This window comes from Pseudophryne corroboree, chromosome 4 (assembly GCF_028390025.1).
Source record: "Pseudophryne corroboree isolate aPseCor3 chromosome 4, aPseCor3.hap2, whole genome shotgun sequence".
Taxonomy (NCBI): domain Eukaryota; kingdom Metazoa; phylum Chordata; class Amphibia; order Anura; family Myobatrachidae; genus Pseudophryne; species Pseudophryne corroboree.
Window position 1 is genome coordinate 724,020,060 of NC_086447.1, and position 22,621 is coordinate 724,042,680.

At 47.4% G+C, this 22,621-nt stretch overlaps 1 long non-coding RNA gene across 1 annotated transcript in view; it reads right to left on the reverse strand.

Annotated features, from left to right (window-relative positions):
* Positions 1-14,658, reverse strand: part of LOC134911719 (uncharacterized) — a 91,075-nt gene extending 76,417 nt beyond the window's left edge. The window contains exons 1-2 of the long non-coding RNA XR_010176792.1: positions 14,084-14,658; positions 13,627-13,688 (exon numbers count right to left, since the gene is read on the reverse strand). This is a non-coding gene — a long non-coding RNA (uncharacterized LOC134911719). The remainder of the gene's footprint in view (positions 1-13,626; positions 13,689-14,083) is intronic.
* Positions 14,659-22,621: the final 7,963 nt, after the last annotated feature.

A 22,621-nucleotide genomic window follows, 5' to 3' on the forward strand; every position in this document is an offset into this window, starting at 1 on the left:
CTGAAAAAAACGATACACACAGTGACTCAGTCACATACCATATCTGTGTGCACTGCTCAGCCCAGTGTGCTGCATCAATGTATATATATATCTGACTGTGCTCAGCTCACACAGCTTATAATTGTGGGGGAGACTGGGGAGCACTGCAGTGCCAGTTATAGGTTATAGCAGGAGCCAGGAGTACATAATATTATATTAAAATTAAACAGTGCACACTTTTGCTGCAGGAGTGCCACTGCCAGTGTGACTAGTGACCAGTGACCTGACCACCAGTATATATAATATTAGTAGTATACTATCTCTTTATCAACCAGTCTATATTAGCAGCAGACACAGTACAGTGCGGTAGTTCACGGCTGTGGCTACCTCTGTGTCGGCACTCGGCAGCCCGTCCATAATTGTATATACCACCTAACCGTGGTTTTTTTTTCTTTCTTTATAGTCATACTAGTTACGAGTATACTATCTCTTTATCAACCAGTCTATATTAGCAGCAGACACAGTACAGTGCGGTAGTTCACGGCTGTGGCTACCTCTGTGTCGGCACTCGGCAGCCCGTCCATAATTGTATATACCACCTAACCGTGGTTTTTTTTTTCTTTCTTTATACATACATACTAGTTACGAGTATACTATCTCTTTATCAACCAGTCTATATTAGCAGCAGACACAGTACAGTGCGGTAGTTCACGGCTGTGGCTACCTCTGTGTCGGCACTCGGCAGCCCGTCCATAATTGTATGTACCACCTAACCGTGGTTTTTTTTTCTTTCTTTATACATACATACTAGTTACGAGTATACTATCTCTTTATCAACCAGTCTATATATTAGCAGCAGACACAGTACAGTGCGGTAGTTCACGGCTGTGGCTACCTCTGTGTCGGCACTCGGCAGCCCGTCCATAATTGTATATACCACCTAACCGTGGTTTTTTTTTCTTTCTTTATACATACATACTAGTTACGAGTATACTATCTCTTTATCAACCAGTCTATATATTAGCAGCAGACACAGTACAGTGCGGTAGTTCACGGCTGTGGCTACCTCTGTGTCGGCACTCGGCAGCCCGTCCATAATTGTATATACCACCTAACTGTGGTTTTTTTTTCTTTCTTTATACATACATACTAGTTACGAGTATACTATCTCTTTATCAACCAGTCTATATTAGCAGCAGACACAGTACAGTGCGGTAGTTCACGGCTGTGGCTACCTCTGTGTCGGCACTCGGCAGCCCGTCCATAATTGTATATACCACCTAACCGTGGTTTTTTTTTCTTTCTTTATACATACATACTAGTTACGAGTATACTATCTCTTTATCAACCAGTCTATATATTAGCAGCAGACACAGTACAGTGCGGTAGTTCACGGCTGTGGCTACCTCTGTGTCGGCACTCGGCAGCCCGTCCATAATTGTATATACCACCTAACCGTGGTTTTTTTTTCTTTCTTTATAGTCATACTAGTTACGAGTATACTATCTCTTTATCAACCAGTCTATATTAGCAGCAGACACAGTACAGTGCGGTAGTTCACGGCTGTGGCTACCTCTGTGTCGGCACTCGGCAGCCCGTCCATAATTGTATATACCACCTAACCGTGGTTTTTTTTTCTTTCTTTATACATACATACTAGTTACGAGTATACTATCTCTTTATCAACCAGTCTATATATTAGCAGCAGACACAGTACAGTGCGGTAGTTCACGGCTGTGGCTACCTCTGTGTCGGCACTCGGCAGCCCGTCCATAATTGTATACTAGTATCCAATCCATCCATCTCCATTGTTTACCTGAGGTGCCTTTTAGTTGTGCCTATTAAAATATGGAGAACAAAAATGTTGAGGTTCCAAAATTAGGGAAAGATCAAGATCCACTTCCACCTCGTGCTGAAGCTGCTGCCACTAGTCATGGCCGAGACGATGAAATGCCAGCAACGTCGTCTGCCAAGGCCGATGCCCAATGTCATAGTAGAGAGCATGTCAAATCCAAAACACCAAATATCAGTAAAAAAAGGACTCCAAAACCTAAAATAAAATTGTCGGAGGAGAAGCGTAAACTTGCCAATATGCCATTTACCACACGGAGTGGCAAGGAACGGCTGAGGCCCTGGCCTATGTTCATGGCTAGTGGTTCAGCTTCACATGAGGATGGAAGCACTCAGCCTCTCGCTAGAAAAATGAAAAGACTAAAGCTGGCAAAAGCAGTAGCACCGCAAAGAACTGTGCGTTCTTCGAAATCCCAAATCCACAAGGAGAGTCCGACTCCAATTGTGTCGGTTGCGATGCCTGACCTTCCCAACACTGGACGTGAAGAGCATGCGCCTTCCACCATTTGCACGCCCCCTGCAAGTGATGGAAGGAGCACCCGCAGTCCAGTTCCTGATAGTCAGATTGAAGATGTCAGTGTTGAAGTACACCAGGATGAGGAGGATATGGGTGTTGCTGGCGCTGGGGAGGAAATTGACCAGGAGGATTCTGATGGTGAGGTGGTTTGTTTAAGTCAGGCACCCGGGGAGACACCTGTTGTCCGTGGTAGGAATATGGCCGTTGACATGCCTGGTGAAAATACCAAAAAAATCAGCTCTTCGGTGTGGAAGTATTTCACCAGAAATGCGGACAACAGGTGTCAAGCCTTCAAAAAGGGAATTGATAGCAGCCTTGCGCTTGTTAATTGCTGCTAGTTCTAATGCAGTGGAGGAAACACCCAATACCTCCTATTTACCACAGATTATCACAAAGAAAAAAATAGCTTAAAACTAGCGCTCTCTCTACACAAATAAAGGATCTTTAATATTGACACGCAGAAATCCCCTGTGTATTCTCTCTTCTGGAAAAACACTTACAGGTGGTTTCTTTCACGTGTGTCCATAAAGGTATCTTTAAACGGCTTAACGATTTCACCCACTGGTATCACAGTATTCTTTCAATATTTAGCTTGACAGTATGTAACTTACATTAAAATTCTGTCCCGCGTTCCCATAAAGGTATCTTTATCCTCTCTGTATGTTGGTGTCCAATAGGGATTCCCAGCAGAACACACTTGTTTTCCAAAAAAGGATTTTTATTTAAAATGCAAAAAAGTCATAAAAAATAATAATAGGTAAGTCCGCATACATGCATTGGAACTGGGTGTCGGCAGTTGATGTAAAACCCCGTGAAGAGACGCACCGGCTGCAGACAGGTAAGCGTACCGCACGGAATCTGAATCACCGATCTCCAGGACCTTCTGTATGCAGACACAGGACGGCTTCGACGCGTTTCCGGGAGTCCACTCCCCTTTTTCAAGAAGTCACGGTGTCAAGCCGTGTGTTCCCTTTGTCAAGCTGTAATAAGTAGGGGTAAGGACGTTAACCACCTCGGAACATCCTCCCTTATACGTCACCTGCAGCGCATTCATAATAAGTCAGTGACAAGTTCAAAAACTTTGGGTGACAGCGGAAGCAGTCCACTGACCAGTAAATCCCTTCCTCTTGTAACCAAGCTCACGCAAACCACCCCACCAACTCCCTCAGTGTCAATTTCCTCCTTCCCCAGGAATGCCAATAGTCCTAGATGGGCCCGGTGTTTGTGTCGGCCACTAGGGTCGCTTATCTTACTCACACAGCTACCTCATTGCGCCTCTTTTTTTCTTTGCGTCATGTGCTGTTTGGGGAGGGTTTTTTGGAAGGGACATCCTGCGTGACACTGCAGTGACACTCCTAGATGGGCCCGGTGTTTGTGTCGGCCACTAGGGTCGCTAATCTTACTCACACAGCTACCTCATTGCGCCTCTTTTTTTCTTTGCGTCATGTGCTGTTTGGGGAGGGTTTTTTGGAAGGGCCATCCTGCGTGACACTGCAGTGCCACTCCTAGATGGGCCCGGTGTTTGTGTCGGCCACTAGGGTCGCTTATCTTACTCACACAGCGACCTCGGTGCAAATTTTAGGACTAAAAATAATATTGTGAGGTGTGAGGTATTCAGAATAGACTGAAAATGAGTGAAAATTATGGTTTTTGAGGTTAATAATACTTTGGGATCAAAATGACCGCCAAATTCTATGATTTAAGCTGTTTTTTAGGTTTTTTGGAAAAAAACACCCGAATCCAAAACACACCCGAATCCGACAAAAAAAATTCGGTGAGGTTTTGCCAAAACACGGTCGAACCCAAAACACGGCCGCGGAGCCGAACCCAAAACCAAAACACAAAACCCGAAAAATTTCCGGCGCTCATCTCTATTAAAATTATTTGTCGGATTCGGGTGTGTTTTGGATTCGGGTGTTTTTTTACAAAAAACCCTCAAAAACAGCTTAAATCATAGAATTTGGGGGTCATTTTGATCCTATAGTATTATTAACCTCAATAACCATAATTTACACTCATTTTCAGTCTATTCTGAACACCTCACACCTCACAATATTATGTTTAGTCCTAAAATTTGCACCGAGGTCGCTGGATGGCTAAGCTAAGCGACACAAGTGGCCGACACAAACACCTGGCCCATCTAGGAGTGGCACTGCAGTGTCAGGCAGGATGGCACTTCAAAAAAATAGTCCCCAAACAGCACATGATGCAAAGAAAAAAAGAGGCGCACCAAGGTCGCTGTGTGACTAAGCTAAGCGACACAAGTGGCCGACACAAACACCTGGCCCATCTAGGAGTGGCACTGCAGTGTCAGACAGGATGGCACTTCAAAAAAATAGTCCCCAAACAGCACATGATGCAAAGAAAAAAAGAGGCGCACCAAGGTCGCTGTGTGACTAAGCTAAGCGACACAAGTGGCCGACACAAACACCTGGCCCATCTAGGAGTGGCACTGCAGTGTCAGACAGGATTGCACTTCAAAAAAATTGTCCCCAAACAGCACACGATGCAAAGAAAAAAAGAGGCGCACCAAGGTCGCTGTATGACTAATACCCCTTTTCCACTAGCTCAAAAAACACGGGTAAATGCACGGGGGCGCGCATTTACCCGTGTTTTTGGCAAGTGGAAAAGGGTAAACCCGGATCAAGTGACCCGTGAATCCTACCCGGCTATTTACCTGGGTAGGACACGGGAATGATCCGGGTAGGGTGTAGTGTAAACTAGAGATGAGCGGGTTCGGTTTCTTTGAATCCGAACCCGCACGAACTTCACTTTTTTTTTCACGGGTCCGAGCGACTCGGATCTTCCCGCCTTGCTCGGTTAACCCGAGCGCGCCCGAACGTCATCATGACGCTGTCGGATTCTCGCGAGACTCGGATTCTATATAAGGAGCCGCGCGTCGCCGCCATTTTCACACGTGCATTGAGATTGATAGGGAGAGGACGTGGCTGGCGTCCTCTCCATTTAGATTAGATTTAGAAGAGAGAGAGAGAGAGAGATTGCTGTGATACTGTAGATTAGAAGAGAGTGCAGACAGAGTTTAGTGACTGACGACCACAGTGACCAGTGACCACCAGAGACAGTGCAGTTGTTTGTTTTATTTAATATATCCGTTCTCTGCCTGAAAAAAACGATACACAGTCACACAGTGACTCAGTCTGTGTGCACTGCTCAGCCCAGTGTGCTGCACATCAATGTATTGTATATAAAGCTTATAATTGTGGGGGAGACTGGGGAGCACTGCAGGTTGTTATAGCAGGAGCCAGGAGTACATGATAAATAATATTATATTAAAATTAAACAGTGCACACTTTTGCTGCAGGAGTGCCACTGCCAGTGTGACTAGTGGTGACCAGTGCCTGACCACCAGTATATTAGTAGTATTGTATACTATCTCTTTATCAACCAGTCTATATTAGCAGCAGACACAGTACAGTGCGGTAGTTCACGGCTGTGGCTACCTCTGTGTCGGCACTCGGCAGGCAGTCCGTCCATCCATAATTGTATTATAATATATACCACCTAACCGTGGTTTTTTTTTCATTCTTTATACCGTCGTCATACTAGTTGTTACGAGTATACTACTATCTCTTTATCAACCAGTGTACAGTGCGGTAGTTCACGGCTGTGGCTACCTCTGTGTCGGCACTCGGCAGGCAGTCCGTCCAACCATAATTGTATTATATACCACCTAACCGTGGTTTTTTTTTCATTCTTTATACCGTCGTCATACTAGTTGTTACGAGTATACTACTATCTCTTTATCAACCAGTGTACAGTGCGGTAGTTCACGGCTGTGGCTACCTCTGTGTCGGCACTCGGCAGGCAGTCCGTCCATCCATAATTGTATTATAATATATACCACCTAACCGTGGTTTTTTTTTCATTCTTTATACCGTCGTCATACTAGTTGTTACGAGTATACTACTATTTCTTTATCAACCAGTGTACAGTGCGGTAGTTCACGGCTGTGGCTACCTCTGTGTCGGCACTCGGCAGGCAGTCCGTGCAACCATAATTGTATTATATACCACCTAACCGTGGTTTTTTTTTCATTCTTTATACCGTCGTCATACTAGTTGTTACGAGTATACTACTATCTCTTTATCAACCAGTGTACAGTGCGGTAGTTCACGGCTGTGGCTACCTCTGTGTCGGCACTCGGCAGGCAGTCCGTCCAACCATAATTGTATTATATACCACCTAACCGTGGTTTTTTTTTCATTCTTTATACCGTCGTCATACTAGTTGTTACGAGTATACTACTATCTCTTTATCAACCAGTGTACAGTGCGGTAGTTCACGGCTGTGGCTACCTCTGTGTCGGCACTCGGCAGGCAGTCCGTCCAACCATAATTGTATTATAATATATACCACCTAACCGTGGTTTTTTTTTCATTCTTTATACCGTCGTCATACTAGTTGTTACGAGTATACTACTATCTCTTTATCAACCAGTGTACAGTGCGGTAGTTCACGGCTGTGGCTACCTCTGTGTCGGCACTCGGCAGGCAGTCCGTCCATCCATAATTGTATTATATACCACCTAACCGTGGTTTTTTTATACCACCTAACCGTGGCAGTCCGTCCATAATTGTATACTAGTATCCAATCCATCCATCTCCATTGTTTACCTGAGGTGCCTTTTAGTTCTGCCTATAAAATATGGAGAACAAAAAAGTTGAGGTTCCAAAATTAGGGAAAGATCAAGATCCACTTCCACCTCGTGCTGAAGCTGCTGCCACTAGTCATGGCCGAGACGATGAAATACCAGCAACGTCGTCTGCCAAGGCCGATGCCCAATGTCATAGTACAGAGCATGTCAAATCCAAAACACCAAATATCAGAAAAAAAAGGACTCCAAAACCTAAAATAAAATTGTCGGAGGAGAAGCGTAAACTTGCCAATATGCCATTTACCACACGGAGTGGCAAGGAACGGCTGAGGCCCTGGCCTATGTTCATGGCTAGTGGTTCAGCTTCACATGAGGATGGAAGCACTCAGCCTCTCGCTAGAAAACTGAAAAGACTCAAGCTGGCAAAAGCACCGCAAAGAACTGTGCGTTCTTTGAAATCCCAAATCCACAAGGAGAGTCCAATTGTGTCGGTTGCGATGCCTGACCTTCCCAACACTGGACGTGAAGAGCATGCGCCTTCCACCATTTGCACGCCCCCTGCAAGTGCTGGAAGGAGCACCCGCAGTCCAGTTCCTGATAGTCAGATTGAAGATGTCAGTGTTGAAGTACACCAGGATGAGGAGGATATGGGTGTTGCTGGCGCTGGGGAGGAAATTGACCAGGAGGATTCTGATGGTGAGGTGGTTTGTTTAAGTCAGGCACCCGGGGAGACACCTGTTGTCCGTGGGAGGAATATGGCCGTTGACATGCCAGGTGAAAATACCAAAAAAATCAGCTCTTCGGTGAGGAGGTATTTCACCAGAAATGCGGACAACAGGTGTCAAGCCGTGTGTTCCCTTTGTCAAGCTGTAATAAGTAGGGGTAAGGACGTTAACCACCTCGGAACATCCTCCCTTATACGTCACCTGCAGCGCATTCATAATAAGTCAGTGACAAGTTCAAAAACTTTGGGTGACAGCGGAAGCAGTCCACTGACCAGTAAATCCCTTCCTCTTGTAACCAAGCTCACGCAAACCACCCCACCAACTCCCTCAGTGTCAATTTCCTCCTTCCCCAGGAATGCCAATAGTCCTGCAGGCCATGTCACTGGCAAGTCTGACGAGTCCTCTCCTGCCTGGGATTCCTCCGATGCATCCTTGCGTGTAACGCCTACTGCTGCTGGCGCTGCTGTTGTTGCCGCTGGGAGTCGATGGTCATCCCAGAGGGGAAGTCGTAAGCCCACTTGTACTACTTCCAGTAAGCAATTGACTGTTCAACAGTCCTTTGCGAGGAAGATGAAATATCACAGCAGTCATCCTACTGCAAAGCGGATAACTGAGTCCTTGACAACTATGTTGGTGTTAGACGTGCGTCCGGTATCCGCCGTTAGTTCACAGGGAACTAGACAATTTATTGAGGCAGTGTGCCCCCGTTACCAAATACCATCTAGGTTCCACTTCTCTAGGCAGGCGATACCGAGAATGTACACGGACGTCAGAAAAAGACTCACCAGTCTCCTAAAAAATGCAGTTGTACCCAATGTCCACTTAACCACGGACATGTGGACAAGTGGAGCAGGGCAGGGTCAGGACTATATGACTGTGACAGCCCACTGGGTAGATGTATGGACTCCCGCCGCAAGAACAGCAGCGGCGGCACCAGTAGCAGCATCTCGCAAACGCCAACTCTTTCCTAGGCAGGCTACGCTTTGTATCACCGCTTTCCAGAATACGCACACAGCTGAAAACCTCTTACGGCAACTGAGGAAGATCATCGCGGAATGGCTTACCCCAATTGGACTCTCCTGTGGATTTGTGGCATCGGACAACGCCAGCAATATTGTGTGTGCATTAAATATGGGCAAATTCCAGCACGTCCCATGTTTTGCACATACCTTGAATTTGGTGGTGCAGAATTTTTTTAAAAACGACAGGGGCGTGCAAGAGATGCTGTCGGTGGCCAGAAAAATTGCGGGACACTTTCGGCGTACAGGCACCACGTACAGAAGACTGGAGCACCACCAAAAACTACTGAACCTGCCCTGCCATCATCTGAAGCAAGAAGTGGTAACGAGGTGGAATTCAACCCTCTATATGCTTCAGAGGTTGGAGGAGCAGCAAAAGGCCATTCAAGCCTATACAATTGAGCACGATATAGGAGATGGAATGCACCTGTCTCAAGTGCAGTGGAGAATGATTTCAACGTTGTGCAAGGTTCTGATGCCCTTTGAACTTGCCACACGTGAAGTCAGTTCAGACACTGCCAGCCTGAGTCAGGTCATTCCCCTCATCAGGCTTTTGCAGAAGAAGCTGGAGGCATTGAAGAAGGAGCTAAAAGGGAGCGATTCCGCTAGGCATGTGGGACTTGTGGATGCAGCCCTTAATTCGCTTAACAAGGATTCACGGGTGGTCAATCTGTTGAAATCAGAGCACTACATTTTGGCCACCGTGCTCGATCCTAGATTTAAAGCCTACCTTGGATCTCTCTTTCCGGCAGACACAGGTCTGCTGGGGTTGAAAGACCTGCTGGTGACAAAATTGTCAAGTCAAGCGGAACGCGACCTGTCAACATCTCCTCCTTCACATTCTCCCGCAACTGGGGGTGCGAGGAAAAGGCTCAGAATTCCGAGCCCACCCGCTGGCGGTGATGCAGGGCAGTCTGGAGCGACTGCTGATGCTGACATCTGGTCCGGACTGAAGGACCTGCCAACGATTACGGACATGTCGTCTACTGTCACTGCATATGATTCTCTCAACATTGATAGAATGGTGGAGGATTATATGAGTGACCGCATCCAAGTAGGCACGTCACACAGTCCGTACTTATACTGGCAGGAAAAAGAGGCAATTTGGAGGCCCTTGCACAAACTGGCTTTATTCTACCTAAGTTGCCCTCCCACAAGTGTGTACTCCGAAAGAGTGTTTAGTGCCGCCGCTCACCTTGTCAGCAATCGGCGTACGAGGTTACATCCAGAAAATGTGGAGAAGATGATGTTCATTAAAATGAATTATAATCAATTCCTCCGCGGAGACATTGACCAGCAGCAATTGCCTCCACAAAGTACACAGGGAGCTGAGATGGTGGATTCCAGTGGGGACGAATTGATAATCTGTGAGGAGGGGGATGTACACGGTGATATATCGGAGGGTGAAGATGAGGTGGACATCTTGCCTCTGTAGAGCCAGTTTGTGCAAGGAGAGATTAATTGCTTCTTTTTTGGGGGGGGTCCAAACCAACCCGTCATATCAGTCACAGTCGTGTGGCAGACCCTGTCACTGAAATGATGGGTTGGTTAAAGTGTGCATGTCCTGTTTTGTTTATACAACATAAGGGTGGGTGGGAGGGCCCAAGGATAATTCCATCTTGCACCTCTTTTTTCTTTTCTTTTTCTTTGCATCATGTGCTGATTGGGGAGGGTTTTTTGGAAGGGACATCCTGCGTGACACTGCAGTGCCACTCCTAGATGGGCCCGGTGTTTGTGTCGGCCACTAGGGTCGCTAATCTTACTCACACAGCTACCTCATTGCGCCTCTTTTTTTCTTTGCGTCATGTGCTGTTTGGGGAGGGTTTTTTGGAAGGGACATCCTGCGTGACACTGCAGTGCCACTCCTAGATGTGCCCGGTGTTTGTGTCGGCCACTAGGGTCGCTAATCTTACTCACACAGCTACCTCATTGCGCCTCTTTTTTTCTTTGCGTCATGTGCTGTTTGGGGAGGGTTTTTTGGAAGGGACATCCTGCGTAACACTGCAGTGCCATTCCTAGATGGGCCCGGTGTTTGTGTCGGCCACTAGGGTCGCTAATCTTACTCACACAGTCAGCTACCTCATTGCGCCTCTTTTTTTCTTTGCGTCATGTGCTGTTTGGGGAGGGTTTTTTGGAAGGGCCATCCTGCGTGACACTGCAGTGCCACTCCTAGATGGGCCCGGTGTTTGTGTCGGCCACTAGGGTCGCTAATCTTACTCACACAGCTACCTCATTGCGCCTCTTTTTTTCTTTGCGTCATGTGCTGTTTGGGGAGGGTTTTTTGGAAGGGACATCCTGCGTGACACTGCAGTGCCACTCCTAGATGGGCCCGGTGTTTGTGTCGGCCACTAGGGTCGCTTATCTTACTCACACAGCGACCTCGGTGCAAATTTTAGGACTAAAAATAATATTGTGAGGTGTGAGGTATTCAGAATAGACTGAAAATGAGTGTAAATTATGGTTTTTGAGGTTAATAATACTTTGGGATCAAAATGACCCCCAAATTCTATGATTTAAGCTGTTTTTTAGTGTTTTTGGAAAAAAACACCCGAATCCAAAACACACCCGAATCCGACAAAAATAATTCGGTGAGGTTTTGCCAAAACGCGTTCGAACCCAAAACACGGCCGCGGAACCGAACCCAAAACCAAAACACAAAACCCGAAAAATTTCAGGCGCTCATCTCTAGTGTAAACGGGAGCCGTGTCGATGCGACACGGCTCCCGTTTACACTGTATGGATGGGCGGCGCTGGGAGATCATGTGATCTCCCTGCGCCGCCCCTGCCGTGTAGCTAGAAGCGTCACCAACCCGGCATATGCCGGGTTGTGACTGCTAATGGGAAAGGGACCGAGCACGGGTCGCAGCAGGGGGCAGCTCCCGTGTCAGGCTCCCGGCTGCGACCCGTGCTCGTAGGTGTAAAAGGGGTATGAGCTTAGCGACACAAGTGGCCGACACAAACACCTGGCCCATCTAGGAGTGGCACTGCAGTGTCAGACAGGATGGCACTTCAAAAAAATAGTCCCAAAACAGCACATGATGCAAAGAAAAAAAGAGGCGCACCAAGGTCGCTGTGTGACTAAGCTAAGCGACACAAGTGGCCGACACAAACACCTGGCCCATCTAGGAGTGGCACTGCAGTGTCAGACAGGATGGCACTTCAAAAAAATTGTCCCCAAACAGCACATGATGCAAAGAAAAAAAGAGGTGCACTAAGGTCGCTGTGTGACTAAGCTAAGCGACACAAGTGGCCGACACAAACACTTGGCCCATCTAGGAGTGGCACTGCAGTGTCAGACAGGATGGCACTTAAAAAAATAGTCCCCAAACAGCACATGATGCAAAGAAAAATGAAAGAAAAAAGAGGTAGGTAGAGCAGTGGCCTTCCGTACCGTACTGCTATATATACTGGTGGTCACTGTCAGCAAACTGCAAAACTAAAATGCACCACAGGTATAGAATCTAGATGGATAGTATACTTGATGACACAGAGGTAGGTAGAGCAGTGGCCTTCCGTACCGTACTGCTATATATACTGGTGGTCACTGTCAGCAAACTGCAAAACTAAAATGCACCACAGGTATAGAATCTAGATGGATAGTATACTTGACGACACAGAGGTAGGAAGAGCAGTGGCCTTCCGTACCGTACTGCTATATATACTGGTGGTCACTGTCAGCAAACTGCAAAACTAAAATGCACCACAGGTATAGAATCTAGATGGATAGTATACTTGACTACACAGAGGTAGGTAGAGCAGTGGCCTTCCGTACCGTACTGCTATATATACTGGTGGTCACTGTCAGCAAACTGCAAAACTAAAATGCACCAGAGGTATAGAATCTAGATGGATAGTATACTTGACAACACAGAGGTAGGTAGAGCAGTGGCCTTCCGTACCGTACTGCTATATATACTGGTGGTCACTGTCAGCAAACTGCAAAACTAAAATGCACCACAGGTATAGAATCTAGATGGATAGTATACTTGACGACACAGAGGTAGGTAGAGCAGTGGCCTTCCGTACCGTACTGCTATATATACTGGTGGTCACTGTCTGCAAACTGCAAAACTAAAATGCACCACAGGTATAGAATCTAGATGGATAGTATACTTGACGACACAGAGGTAGGTAGAGCAGTGGCCTTCCGTACCGTACTGCTATATATACTGGTGGTCACTGTCATCAAAACTCTGCACTGTACTCCTCCTATATAATACTGCTGGTCCCCAGTCCCCACAATAAAGCAGTGTGAGCACAGATATATGCAGCACACTGAGCACAGATATGGAGCGTTTTTCAGGCAGACAACATATACTGGTGGTCACTGGTCAGCAAAACTCTGCACTGTACTCCTCCTATATAATACAGCTGCTCCCCAGTCCCCACAATTAAGCAATAAGCACAAATATTTGCCGCAACATTAATAAACGGAGAGGACGCCAGCCACGTCCTCTCCCTAACATTTCCAATGCACGAGTGAAAATGGCGGCGACGCGCGGCTCCTTATATAGAATCCGAATCTCACGAGACCGACAGCGGGATGATGACGTTCGGGCGTGCTCGGGTTAACCGAGCCATACGGGCAGGGCTTAAAGTGGTCCTGGAGAGGTGGGGGAACTCATCCCCTTTATCACCTGCGCGCCGTAGGCGCGCGCCGCAGAAGGGGGTGTGGCCTCACCAAGAAGGGGCGTGGTCACACAATAGTACCCCCAATTAAAAATCCGCTCCATTACACCTAATTACATCACTGTTACTTTAACGTTAATGAAAAATTGAGCCAGCCTAAAACTACACCTGCAACCTGGGAAGCATGTAATCCAATGCACAGCCAAGATGGGGGTAGGGGACCCCAGCTGGATACATACAGAGCAGTATCTCTATATATACACAGCGAGGGGTCTTAGCCCCGGTACTCACAGAAAGATCCCGAACAGCAGCGCAACAACTCCGAGCTCCTGTAGCAGCACCCTCATCGTCCACTGCAGGGGCAAACACAGGATTTGGTAGGATGGGGGCGTGTGTGTGTGTGTGATATATAAATAAAATGCCCCCGCACACACACTGGGACTGCAGACTGTACATACACACACACACTGGGACTGCAGTCTGCCCCACCACACCATGGCTGCAAATTACAAACACACACTGGGACCGCAGACTGCCCCCACCCCCCCCCCCACACACACACACACACACAGATACTTAAACTGCAGAATACATTACACACATGCTCACCCCCCCACACACACACACACATATACACAATGGGACTGCAAATTACACACACACACATATGCTGGGACTGCAGATAGTACACACACACTCCCCCTCTCCCTCCTTCCCCAGGGACAGCAGCAGCTCACACACATCTGACCTGTGTAATGATGGGAGGCACTGGCAGCTGTGGACTGGAGCTGAGGAAGACGGAGTTCCTGCCGATGAGTAGTGCAGTGAGTGTCTGGTCCCCTGCACTGCTTGGAACATGAAAGGGCTGCACGGAGCTGTGCCGCGGCAGCACAGATCACAGTTCAAGCTTGAGGCTTCTCTCACAAATAAATAAACAATAATCAGTGCACTGCGATGGGTCTGCCTGGCAGTCCTCCTGCATTGCAGTGCAATGATTATTGTTTATTTATTTGCTTGTTTGTGAGAGAAGCCTCAAGCTTGAACTGTGAAATGTGCTGTCCACCGGCATCATAGGGATTGGGACAGCCGGAGGCACTGCACTGGAGGGAGGCGGCTATCCGGGGCCTGCACACTGCTAGACGCGGGAGAGAGGAGGGAGCACACCTCTGTCAGTGGGACGGAGGAGTAGCAGGGTGCGTCAGTGGGTCCCAGCTGTAGTGAGGTTTGACGTTGTCAGCAGCCGTCAGCCATTCCTGCGGACCAGCTGCTGATCAAAAGAAGAGGCCGCTCTTTGAATCTGATTATGGCGCCGACTGTGCACCAATCACGGCTGGCGGACCGCCAGCCAATGAGAAGGTGCCACTAGGCAGCTTCTCATTGGCTAGCGGTGCGCGAGCCATGATTGGCTCACAGGCTCATCCAGTTGGAAAAAAAAAAGCCTTGCTTTCTTTTTATTGGCAGCCGGTCCGCCCATGAGCCAGGATTGGCTGGCGGGTGCTGCAAGCTACCAAGTGCACTGATCAGACGCTAGTGGTCGGACGGAGGCGGAACTGGTTCCGCCTTCAATTTGAAGTGACGGAACGCAGTTCCGCCCCGTTCCGGCCCACTTTAAGCACTGCATACGGGAGAATCCGAGTCTGCCTCGGACCCGTGTAAAAAGGGTGAAGTTCGGGGGGGTTCTGTTTCCGAGGAACCGAACCCGCTCATCACTAATAAGTACTACCTCAAACTACCCTGATAGGCTAAACTAACACCACAACCAAACCCCTCCAGGGTAACAGATTTAAAACAATCACAAAACCAAAGACTCTTATATAGTTTTGTGCCTAGACAGCCCTCATTTAATCTAAGGTGTCTATTGATTTATTGTGATCAACCTTTGCATAACCATTAAGCTATCTTATCACTAAAATAAAGACACGGACAAAAATAAGACACGGTCAACCACTGCATAAGTTTTAAAAAGGTCATTAAATGTTTATTAAGTGGAATGACCCTTCTGGTAAGGGATGGCAAGGAAAACGCTTGATGACCAGCTCTAGCCAATTAAGGATATAATAATGGCGGTGACTTAAATGCCCCAACTTAAATGGGGGTGACTATAAACGCCCCAAATCTGCAAAATGAGGCGACTGAAATGCCTCATCCAGCCAAGGGCATAACCTGCATTGAGAAGGCTACACGACCCCTCACTATGGCATAGCGTGACCATTTCCTACAGAAAATGTCCATCGTCCCCCCATACGGGCAGAACTCACTAGCCGTCCTTGGAAAGGGTAGGTGCCCCTCAACAATCACTTATGCCCCATGTGGCCGCTGGTCAAAAGCGCTTTCCCGCCACTGCCAGGTTCTAACACCATTCTCACTAATGGCCTAACAGAAGCTCAGCCCACCATCCTGCACCAATAAAAACTTCAAACCTGAACTAGCCCAAACTGGCAAAAATAGCCATCAGAAAAACCTCTAAACCAGACTCAGGCAGATGTACACCGTCCAGCCTATATTACCAAGGTATCTCAGTCTAAAGCAATGGATGCCGCACCGCAAAACCACCGCTAGCCTTAACAAGTGTGGCCGCCGGGACCCCCACCAGCGCCGAGGGCGCAGCTACAGCCAGTATCAGCCCGCCCGGTCATCCACCACGAGTCCCACCGTAGAGCGCAGTAGTCGCGCTGATGTCCACAAGAAGCGCCCCGCCGGAAGCAGGACGCGGCGAGGAGGCACGCGGGGACCCGGCGGGAGAGCAGACACCCGCAGCAGTGGAAGTGGCTGAAGCAGCAGGTGGCGGACCGGCCGGCAACAGGCAAACCGCAGGAGGGGACCGCAATCCAGACCCCCGGACGCTGGCGCTTGTCAGAGGGCGGACCACTTCAGCCAACCAGCAGGGGGGTGGAGCAGAGCGCTCGGCCGCATATCACAATTAGCACAAATTGAGGTACAGGAAAACTGATAAGGGAACCTAAAAGAAAACAGGGATAGCCAAAGGTACTGAGGGTAAGGATCAGTGGCGGTTCTTGCCACGGGTAAGCGCTACGGTCTAGTTTCCCTTCGTGTAGAGGACCTTTGCTGTGCGATGCGCGATGACGTCATCGCGCACCGCACAGCATAGTGGCACAGACACTAGGGGTCATAATTGACCTCTAGTGTCTATGCTGTTCTATGGGAGAGACGTAATAACGTCTCTCCCATAGATCGAAGAGAAGAGAGAGGGGAGAAGAGCGGTGCCGCCGGCGGAGGGGGTCTGGATCAGGAACGGGGATGGTAAGTATTCTTTTTATTTATTTATTTATTTTCTTGCAGCGTCGTGACCACGCCCCCATTTGAAGCCACGCCCCCATATTTTGCCCGGGGCGCCACAACTCTTAGAACCGGCCCTGGTAAGGATGAGAGAAAAGGGGACAGACAAGAGGTGACCACTTATCCGCTTTCCAGGCACTCAAAAGGAAGTGCTGATGTTCAAACTGCCTATAAATACCCCTCTCACGTTACCTCCCCAAACTACCCTGATAGACTAAACTAACACCACAACCAAACTAAACTAACTAAACTAACACCTCACCTCTCTAGGGACCTAATCTACCTAGCAACAGATCTATTTTTAAACCAATCAAAAAACCAAAGACTCTTATATAGTTTCGTGCCTACACACACCTCACTTAATCGTAGCAGAGCATTGTGTCCCTCCTGGAGAGGCTCATGTTGGGAGGTACAGTATGCAATTTCCAGATATCAACATTTTAACCATGTTGGCAAGATAAATTTACTTTTTGACAGCATACCTTAGGAAAGTGATCTCCAACCCGTAGCTCGCGAGCTACCTGTAGCTTGCCGTAGTATTTTCGGTAGCTCACAGAGTGCACAGGCTTGGGCAGTCACTGGTACGCCTCCTCCCTTCATTTTTAATATGGTGCCGCCCGTCAGCCAATCAAAGCTCGTGGACCGGCAGTGGCGGAACCTGATTGGCTGCCGGACCGCGAGTTTTGATTGGCTCACTTACCGGCACCATATTTTAAATGCCCGCCGCCACTGGAGACTCTATCACCCTCACCGCAGTGCGCTCTCCAGACTTCACAGGAGAGGCACACGCTGCACTCTCCTCCCCTTCTGTCCCTCATACAGGAGGAGCAGCACAGGTGGCAGTAGAAGAAGCCAGCAAGGGTTAGCACTGTCTTGGGCACTGTATCAGACACTGCGGGGGGAATTGTATCAGGCACTGGTAGGGGCATTGTATCTGGCACTGCTGGGGGGCATTATTTGTGTATCTGGCACTGCTGGGAGGCATTATTTGTGTATCTGGCACTGCTGGGTGTATTATTTGTGTATCTGGCACTGCTGGGAGGCATTATTTGTATATCTGGCACTGCTGAGGGGCATTATTTGTATATCTGGCACTGCTGAGGGGCATTATTTGTGTATCTGGCACTGCTGAGGGGCATTACTTGTGTACCTGGCACTACGCGGGGGGCAGTACTTGTAGTTGTGAGGACACACCCACTTTCGCAGGAACGCACGCGCATTGGGGGGAGTGGGTAGCTCCTTCAGAGGTTTTATTTTCCAAAAGTAGCTCACACCCCAATTAAGTTTGGAGACCACTGCCTTAGGAGATACAGTGATAGAATTAGGAGGCAGTTTCTGCCTGCGTCTCCCCAAAGTACGTGCCTGAATATGTGTGTGTAATCATCTGCCAAGTGCACAGACAGAAACTATTTGATCCAGACACTTGACCCAAGCACAATACATATTGTACAATCTGACCATCTATATTTGTGCCTAACTTTAAAATAGAAAGTCTCTCAGCACTTAGCCTCGGGTGTGGTCAGCTTTAAGAGTCAAAAAGATCTACCATTAAATAGAGCAGCACTAGTAACATTAGAAATATCATCGTAATAATTATTTCAAAAGCAGTGATCATATTGACATTACCGTATGAGGCTGTATATGTATAGACAGGGCAGTCGAGAGCCGGGCTGGGCCCAGGTACTTTTAAAGGGTCGTGGCCTAATTACAGGAGGTGTCGTCATGTACCCTTAGAAAACATACTGAAAAAAATTGTATTTTAACTAAGCACCACCATGGCCACACTGCAGCGTGTGCTGGGCTGAGGAGAGGAGCTGCAGCTGCTAGGTACGGGGGAGGGGGCCAGGGCCCCTACTGGACCCTCACTGGGCAGCTTCATCAGACCCGGGCCCGGGTAAATTGTACCCCCCCCCTCTCTTGGAACCACTGTGTATAGATATTAAATGTATGGTACTGTATACATACTGAAATGGTTACGTCATTGCTGACAAGGTTTTGCTTTAGTGCCTTTGAAGCTTGAATAGTTGGATAGTGCCATATTTATCATAGACCTCCCAGCAGCTTAGCTTTCATTTGACCTTTCTCTTCTAAAAGGCAGATAAGAACTGTCTGGACAAAGGAGCCTGTACTTGTGATCTGGAAATAGAGTTGAGATTAATTGAGTATAGTTCTATCTATATTCACATAGTGGGATATTAATCCTGTTATTATTAACCTTTATTGAAAAGGACACAGATCTTTATAGAGTATAGTTAATCATGAACATCATTACTTGCCCAATGAAGCTTGCAAGGGGGGTGATTCAGACCTGATCGCTGGGCTGCTAAAATTGTTGTGCTGCGTTCAGATAGTCGCCGCCCAAGGGGAGTGTATATTCGCTGTGGAAGTGTGCGATCGCATGTGTACGCCGAGCTGCTAAAAATCCCTCAGTCAGCGGACAGCTGCAAATCTTTTCGCACCTCACTCACCATTGAATGATTTTTGTCACGATCTGGGTAACTAAACACACTTACTTACCATCCAATGCCTTCTGAGACTGTCCCTGCACTCCAAGCCTGGATTCCATCTGCGCTGTCTGCACGCAGGGTGCTGCACGGCATCTCCACGGTCGCTCCTCAGTGATCCCGGCGATGCTGACAGGACAGCTATCCAGCATGGCCCTCCTGTCCTAGCAGATGGCATCTCCTGCTCTCCGCGGCCTCTGCCACCGCCGCCCCCTTTACTACAAGCCTCCACATGCTGTTTACAAACAGACTTTTCCCTCCAGAGCCAAATATGTGAGCAGCCATGTTTGGGTTAATCACACGACTCTCTACAGCCAATCCGCTGTACACAGAATCCTCTCTGATTGCTCAGCCAATCCCTGCTTCCCAGCAGGTATAAATATCCTGAACCAAGGCTTCCTGTTGTTAGTGCTATGGTTGTCTAACCCAGTGTTGGATGTCTCTTCATTCTATGGTTGTTCCTGCTTGCTGTCTCCAGGTATTCAAGCTCCTGTGACCTTGCTCCACTTAAAGAGACCTGCACTAGTTTCCATACTGCAGTGCTGCCTGACTCCAGTGGTGTTTCCACATTGCCTCCAGTTAGCAACAGTGTTCCTTCACCGTCTCCAGTTCTCAGCGGTGTTTCCACATTGCCTCCTGTTATCAGCAGTATTCCTTCACCGTCTCCAGTTCTCTGCGGTGTTTCCACATCGTTTCCAGTCACCAGCGGTGTTCCTACATCGCCTTCAGGTCATCATCGGTGTCTCAACATCGAACTCTGCCACCATCGGTGAGTTCCACTGTAATCACCATCTGTGCCAGTTCACCCAGCATTCTCTGCAGTCCTCCAGCTCTCAGCCTACCTCGGTGCTCTGCCATCAACTCCAGCTTCAGTGTGTTATCCTCCGGTCAGTATTAGTTCATCTCGTCAGTACAGTGGACAATACCATCTCAGTGTTTTCCAAGACTGTGCCATATTGATGTCGTACTACTCCAAACAACATACTGTACTTGTTACTACCGTGTCTGAGGAACTGTGCTGCTATAATTAGTATTAATTACACTGTGAATACAAATTGCTGAGCATTGATTCTTTCACCTAACTGCCGTTGTGATTATTGAACTGTGTGCACAATAAAAGAACTTGACTTTGTCGTCTTGTTCACGCCTTTGGGCGACTGTGCTAAGGGTACCCTGTATGTCCAGGAATCCCATAATGCCACCCAGGTTCACATACACATCAGCCCCTACGCCTGAGGCTTCCCCAGGTCAGCCTCAACCCTCAGACGTAACAATTTTTCTACTGTGTGCAGTCTCTGCGCAGCCCAGGACTTACTCCTCCAGTGCGATGAGAATGTGATGATTGGGGCCGACGCCGGAGCTGTTGTCACACACCCTCCCTGAAAACACATGGGAATGCCTGAGTTTTCCATGACACTCCCAGAAACCTGTCAGTTACCACCCACAAATGGCCTCTTCCTGTCAATCAGCATGCGAATGGCTGTGCGATTGCACCAGTCTGTCGCTGACCGGCGATGCCTGTTTTTGCTTGCCGATGCATGTGCGCATTGCAGTGCATGCGCAGTCTACTGCTGAACGGCTGCTGTGCGAAAATGCACAACAGCGATTAGGTCTGAATCGGGCCTAAAATTCCTTACTAAATGAACACACACACACTGTTAAGTAATAATAACTGTTAAGTAGTAATATCTTCCACAGAGAGACAATGCGGATGATAAGGATGACCATTTACGTGAGAAACCAAAATCTGGTATGAAGGAAACATAGGAACATAGAATTTGACGGCAGATAAGAACCAGTTGGCCCATCTAGTCTGCCCTTTTTTATTTTAACCATATTTTTATCTCAAAACTTATTTGATCCTTATTTATTTGTAAGGATATCCTTATATCTATCCCATGCATGTTTAAATTGCTCTACTGTCTTAGCCTCTACCACCTCTGATGGGAGGCTATTCCACTTGTCCACTACCCTTTCTGTGAAGTAATTTTTCCTCATGTTTCCCCTGAACTTCCCACCCTCCAGTCTCAGTGCATGTCCTCGTGTCCTATTGCTTCTCTTCATATGGAGAATGTTTCCCTCCTGGACTTTGTTTAAAACCATTGATGTATTTGAAAGTTTCCATCATGTCCCCCCTTTCCCTTCTCTGCTCCAAACTATACATATTGAGATTTTTTAGTCTTTCTGGGTATGTTTTGTGATGTAGGCCATGCACCATTTTAGTTGCCCTTCTTTGTACAGTCTCCAATTTATTAATATCCTTTTGAAGATATGGCCTCCAGAATTGAACACAGTATTCTAGATGAGGCCGTACCAATGACCTATACAGTGGCATTATTACTTCTTTCTTTCTGCTGCTGATTCCTCTCCCAATGCAGCCAAGCATCTGACTAGCCATCCTCACTGCTTTGTTACATTGCTTACCTGCCTTTAAGTCACCTGAAATAGTGACTCCTAGATCCCTTTCCTCCTCAGTAGTTTCCAGTATAGTGCCATTAATACTATATTTAGCCTTTGGATTTTGAGGCCCAAGTGCATGATTTTGCATTTTTGGGCATTAAACTGTAATTGCCACACTCTTGACCATTCCTCTAGTCTACCTAGATCCTCAGTCATTTGTTTTACCCCACCTGGGGTGTCTACCCTGTTGCATACCTTTGTGTCATCGGCAAAAAGGCATACTTTCCCTTTAATGCCATTTGCAATGTCACCAATAAAGATATTAAAAAGCACTGGTCCAAGAAGTACAGATCCCTGGGGTACTCCACTGGTAACATTTCCCTCCTGTGAATGCACTCCATGTACCACAACTCTCTGTTTTCTATCCTGCAACCAAGATCTTATCCATTCAATAATCCTAGTATCCAATCCCAAACTTCCAAGTTTATTTAGCAGTCTGCGATGTGGAACAGTGTCAAAAGCCTTACTAAAGTCTAGATAAGCTATATACACGGCTCCACCTTTATCCATCACATTAGTCACACAGTCAAAAAAGTCAGTAAGATTTGTTTGACATGATCTCCCCCCAGTGAATCCATGCTGTTTGGTATCCTGTAAATTGCTGGATTTGAGATAATCTACAACTCTTTCTTTTAAGAGTGTTTCCATCAATTTCCCTACTACTGATGTAAGACTCACTGGTCTGTAATTGTTTGCCTCTTCCTTGCTTCAACCTTTGTGCAGTGGGACTACGTTCGCTCCTTTTTTATAGTCCTCTGGAATTACTCCTGTAGCTAATGACTGGTTGAATAATTCTGTCAGTGGTGCTAACAGCACCTCTTTAAGTTCTTTTAGTATCCTTGGATGTATCCCATCTGGCCCCATAGATTTGTCCACTTTCAGCTTTGAGAGTTCTGTTAGGATCTTCTCCTCTGTAAATGTACTTTGTTTCATTTTCCTGAATATCCCTGCAACTTAACTGTGGCCCCTTCCCCTCTTTTTCAGTAGTAAATACTGAGCAAAAATAATTATTAAGATGATCTGCT